Genomic DNA, 6,387 nt, shown 5'->3' with positions numbered 1-6,387 from the left:
TACATTAAATATATTCAAGGTTGTTAATTGCTAGCGAGGGTTTAAGAGAATTGCATTTTAGTAAGAAAGTTCCTGTGAAGACTCATATGAATATGCTCTTTAATAGATCAGTCCTTAGTTGGAAAATAAATCTGAATTACAAGTAAAATTGTGAGTAAATGTTCTTATATTGAAGGACAAAATGCCAGACTGCTTTAAATCAGACGTCCTACACTTCTTAACATACAACATTTTCGTCCTATCCTGCACCACCATTCATTGTTTTAATGGATAATTTTGAGACAAAAACAGAGTTTCATGATGATACTTAAAAAAAAAAAAAAAAAGATTTGACAGCACTGGTTGTTATTCACAAAAATCAGACAAAAGACGGAGATGCTACTCCATTCATAGCACTGCAGATTTTAGCAAATGTCTAAAAATACTTTAACTTGAGCGACACCACTTAGGGACGGTTCACTACAGGCCAATATTTTAAGCAAAAGACCAAAGCAGTCAAAACATAGAAGCAACTTCAAAGTCTTTCTTAAAAGACTATTTGAATTCTAGCGAGTTTGGTGTATTTAAAGGCAGGACCAATAAGTCCTTTGCCACCCAATCAAGTAACTTATTAGGTGTCATTCTGATCATGATACAATTGAACTCAACTTTGCAATTTTTCTTAAGTATCAAGTTATTGACCAGAGATTGGATATGGATACTATGCACATCACTGCATAGCCAAGGTATTTCTCCAAGGCTCCTAAAAGAAGATTTTGCAGAAGAAGTTAAAGGTCCAAAAAGCCTCTTTGTTTTTCTTGTTTGAGCTACAGAAAATGTTCTAGCCATCTAGTTTTTAAGTCTTGACAGTTAAGAAAGATATTGAGCTTAGGAACGTAATGGCGTAAAAATACGTAAAACTGAATGTAATATGCGTAGCAGTGATAAATGTATTTAAATACGATCCAAATCTGCAACAAAAAGCACAAGGGCCCCAATACAGAACTGTGAGGTAAATCATAAAAGAGCAGAAGACCGTCAGTTTGAATCGCTTGCAGAAAATAATCATGCACATATATAAACTTTTTCAAAAGTGATTCCAATACCTTCACCCAATTCCTCAGTCTATTGACGGTGATCCGATGGTCAGAGTCAACACAGGCAGGAGAGGAAATTCTGCCTGCATCATTCAACTAATGCATCTAATTCCTCATAGGCAAAGATGATTCAATCTTTGCTTATTTACTTTTCTGTAAAAAAAATAAAATAAATCCCTCAAGTCATTGCCAGCCAACACCAGTTAATTAACTCACCAACAGGTGTTACATTTATCCTCCAGGAGCCAGGACTGTCTGCTGCAGCTCCAAACAAGACAAATTCACCGAAGCATTTTATTCAGCCTTTTAAACTGGAACGTTCCTGATCCGAAATGTAATTACAGTGAAGTACCTTAAAAATAGAAAGAGATTACATTACAATATAAATTACTAGGTGTCCAGCTAACTCTGTCGCAGTGCAGTGCGAGCGGCCAACTTCCATTAGTTCAGATGATTTATAGCTCAGATGAGTCTCGATTACATTGTGATTCAGAGATTAAAGTATGAAGTGTTTCTATATATAAATGCACTTCACTTTCTTTTAATAGGATTTGGACCAGTGCATATTTTCCTCTGTTGCAGAATTGTCCCCTTGTCTTCAGATCGGGCAGTTTTTTTTTCTAAAAACCTGTGAGCGAATGGGATATGTGTTTTACACTTTTACCAATACCCTTTAAAACTGAAAACAAACTGAAATCCAAAGTAATATTTTTTCAGACTATTAAATTAGATTTTTCACTAGTAAAAGATGGGACGTAACCTCTGAATTTCCATACTGGCTCACCTTTAATACTTAAACTCTTCACTGGGAGGCTCTTTAGTAAAGACTATGTATGAAGAAGAGCTATTGTTTTGTAAACACTGACGTGTCTGACACAATGTTCTCGGTAGTTAACACTTTAGTACATCTGACCTCTAAAAGTCAGGAACAATAGGTTGTCGGAGTCAAATAGTACAACCATTATCAGCACAGTATTAATTCATTAGGGCATTTGGAACACCTTATCAGTCTTTAATTAGCCGTTTCAAAATGTGTTGGATAGCCTATTATCCAACCAATTACATGCTCATGAATACTAAACGAGCTGTTCATCTGCAGATTGTGATATGGAGGGTATCGCAGATTTTGGTCGAGACTAAAATACTCTTAGTTTAGTGAATAATTATAAGTGCTGTGGTATCTTTGCGTTTTTAGGAAGAAATGCCATCTTGTTGAGATTTTGCGTTTTTCTCTCCATGATATCTGCGCTAACAAATGATGGCTTCGAATCATTGATCAAGAAGCAAAACCGTGAGAAACGATTCAGGAAGAATTTATTTAATGCCACTTGTCATCAATTATTGCTTATTCATCATGTTACAAAGTAATTTTTATAAATTATATTTTTTTTAACTTTAACAAATATGCAGCTGCAGGCTGCTTTCATGTCGTGCAGGTGGCATCTCGGTTGTCAAGTCAAAGAAGTGCAAAGTGGGCTGAGAGTATCTGAAGTAAGGAGAAGTTTGCATATTCATTTAAATCGGTTTTGATCAAAAGAAATAGAGGCCGCATTCAGTGCAAACTGTTGAATGGTTCCAACCAGAAGTAATAACCCCGCAGTTATTTATGCAGCACAGAATATAATTGAAAGGTTGCAGCGAGTCTCAAGAGGGGTTCTCTGAAAATACGAAAGTATTTTAAGCTTAAAGCTGGATAGCCTTCTTTGAAGGCGAGCCAAACGCTCCGCAGAGGCTTTGGTCTTCAACAGTTAGTGGTTTTGGAAAGAAGCTGGCATATTTATTTTTTATGGCGTTCGGCTTGAACTTTTAATTCTCCATTATACTCCGCCCTGGTAAATTAAAGTAGACGGCAAGTCATATTATACGTTATAAATTTACTGATTGTTCTGCATTTACTTCCACATTTTGGAAGCATTTATAGCGAGTGTCAGAAATCACAGTTTTAGCACTGAAAGAAGAGAAACTTTGATTAGCTTTTTTGAAATTGACTTTCTGATACAGCTGTGTGTGTATTTCCTGTTTCTACAGCATTTCATATGAATCGCTAGGAGCTTATTTATATGTGGCAAATTACACTTCCACATGTCTGCATACCTCTCATAGCTATCAGTCATAGCAATCACTACAGAAACATTCAGAATCAGCAAAAGCAGAGAAAGAAAAAAAAAACATTTAACTAATTATGAGCTAGAATCAGAGGGGAAAGTTTCAGAAAAGTTTTTGGAACCTAAATTACTTGAGCTGCACTAATCAAATCAGAAACATAATGCTCATTCTGAGTAGTCCTCTCACCCTAATGTGTTTATTCACAAAGAAAACATGCGTTCCAAACTGAGGACATGTATTGCACATTTCTGCATTTCTCTGTCGTCACAGCTGTTATTCAGTTCACTTTACCTCAGAGCTCCTGGCCGATTAGAACCAACTTCACAGCCAATAGTTAAAGATCAAAATGTTCTAATGAGTATGTTTTTTGTTTTTTTTTTGTTGGCACTTTTCTCAGGCAATTATGCTCATGAGCCCCAGTTTCAATTTGCTGATCAGAATGCACCTGTTTATCATCATCATCATCATCATCATCATCATCAGCTCTTCTGTTCATATTCCAACAGGTTCTCTTTGTTTACTGGACCATTGTGTTGCCTCTTCTCCTGTTTCCTTACCCATCTGCTACTATCTGTCAATAATTGTGCTTTAGCTAAAAACAAATAATTCTTAATGTGCTCAAGGTGGAGTATCCACCGCTGAATAAATCACCTCACATAAAAAGGGATTTTGCTAAATAGTTAAGGGGGGAATTTTACCTCAGCAATGTTGTTTTGCAAAGCTGAAGTGCCACTTTATGCTGCTGGCACTATAAATAGCCATCACTGGATGGATATGTGTTATCTAATATTTGATTCAGCAGGGAGCTGAATGAAAAGTCTTATTGATTTGACTTTCAGTCGGAAAGCCAATCGGCGACACGTCCTTGCTTTTGATTGCCCACACAGAGCTGTAAAAATATTTGAGAGCAAAACAGCATGGGCTGAAGTGCAGGTCTGAATTGACATTTTTGCCCGGGTTATTGGGAGGGGGAAATAAAGAGAAACATTTCCAGTTAAACATGTGATATTTTGTTTGTCTGCACATTCAGCAGCTCAGGGCTAAAAATTTGTCTATGACTACCACACATAAAGTACTGAAAAATAAAGCATAAACATATATTTGGCCTTTTCTGATATATCTACTTTTTCTTGTTTTTTGGGGTTTTTTTAGAAAGTAAGAAACAATAGAATATTTGTACAAAGTTATTTACTGTGAATAAATATGTAGCAAAGCATAGGTTTCCAAATTCTGTACACGTTTTACACAGATTACACAATATTTTTGCAGTCTACACACAAACTGCTTTTATTGTAACATCACAACATTGTTTAAAACAACTCTAGTTGCATAGATTGAAAATGGGTAAGCACCTTTTTTTTTTATCATTTTGGTTTTTTATATTAAATAAAAACAATCCTGCAAACTTGTTCGGGGAAATAAAATCTTAGCTCAAACGAAAGAAAACGGGTTTCATTATTACAACCTTCAAAAGTCTCCTGGACTCAAATCCTCATGGGCTGTTTTGTATTCAGGGCACCTCCTGGTTCAGTTTGGAGTGTTATATACCTCAAAAGTCCCCCAGTCTTCCCACCTCCTCCTTCACATGAAACAGAGCTGTGCCAAAGGACCGGTTGCATTCAAGCTACACAGCAAGTCTGCCTATATTGATGTGTTGCATGAACTCCACTGGCAATGTGAAATTCACTTTATTAGATTAGTACAGATCCATAATCCATCCAATAGCTTCTTTGTTTCTAAATGTTCCTGCAAAATGATCTAATATTGGTTGTGTTACAAAATTTGGTTATATCAAAATGTTATATTCCTCTCAAACTCAATTAAAAAGGGACTGAGTGGTTGAAAACGAGTCCATTATGGACTCGTTTTCAACACAGAATGCGCTGCGTTACTTTGCTGGATCCTAGTTCTGACTCACTGATAAAAACCTGTCATATTTTGCTCTCAAAAGTCATCACACCACTGTTAAAATACCGGATTTTTGTATTGTAGAAAAAGATGTACACATTAAATGTTTTACTTTATTATCACATACATCTTGTGTAATTTAACTCCAAAACATCCAAATTAAAGATGGAAATACATAAATAACTTAGAAAACTGGCTGGATGGTTGCATACGTTTGCATTCCCTTAAAAGTAAAACTAACCCTAAACTTTACCTAAGATATACCATAAAATACGAAAGGATCCCACAGCATGATGCTGCTACCACCATGTTTCACCAAAGTGTGTTGTGTTAATTTTAAAGATTTTGGAATTGTGGCTCAGAAATTAAGCCAGATTTGGTTTCATCAGGCCACAGCACATTCACCCAACGTGTTTAAGAAATGTTTACCTCTCAGTGGACGTTCCATGAAGTTCCATCATCTTACTTCTTAGTCCATACATGCAACAATTACAGCTGACCATCGTCACTTACAGAAACACAACCTGGACTAATCTGAAAGTCCTGAAGGTGCTTCAGTGTTGCTGTTTTTTTTTTTTTTTTACATTTTGACTTTTCATAAATTTTGAGGAACTTATCAATTTCTGTAATGTCATGGTTACCCAGTCCGTCCATTGTCCATCCAACTTGTCCTTCTCAATTTTTGTTAAGTTTAATGAGATTCAATACAATCGAGGTAAGACGTCAACCTATGAAGACTAAATGTTGAAATTGTATATAAATTTGATCAAATTAGAATTGTGTATTTATGCAATCAAGTAGTTGCATCTATATTGCTACTTATATTTTCATCAGACATATTTGCTTTCAGTTGTGTATTTGATGTTTAAATTATTCATCTTAATTTCAGATTTTGCATCGCAAAACTATGGATTTACACTTTTGAGATCAACTGGCCTTTTGACATCAATAAAATCTTGCACACACCAAGACATCAGTCCAGCGACTAGCCAATAGTGACCAAATGCAGTAAACACTGGCAGGTGTTTGAGCAAGTAATAAATACATACAATTGTACATTTTGACATTGCGTGTCCTTGAACTTCACAGTTCAAATTTCATGTACCAACGCTCTGGATGATGTATCGGTATCTGAAATACGCAGTTTTCTTTCGAGAGGCAGTCAAGCTCGTATTTCTGTCAGTCAGGAATATAACAATGCAATTAAGCTCCATGGCGTAACCTGATAAGCCATCCAATTATTCTGCAGCGGGTGTCATGACAACAACACAAGAAACCCCCCCCGCCCCCCCCCGCC

The sequence above is a fragment of the Poecilia reticulata genome, chromosome 21, assembly GCF_904066995.2.
Source record: "Poecilia reticulata chromosome 21, P_reticulata-male-v2, whole genome shotgun sequence".
NCBI classification, from domain to species: Eukaryota; Metazoa; Chordata; class Actinopteri; order Cyprinodontiformes; family Poeciliidae; genus Poecilia; species Poecilia reticulata.
The sequence above is the reverse complement of the archived record's forward strand: the minus strand, read 5'-3'. Positions refer to the sequence as shown.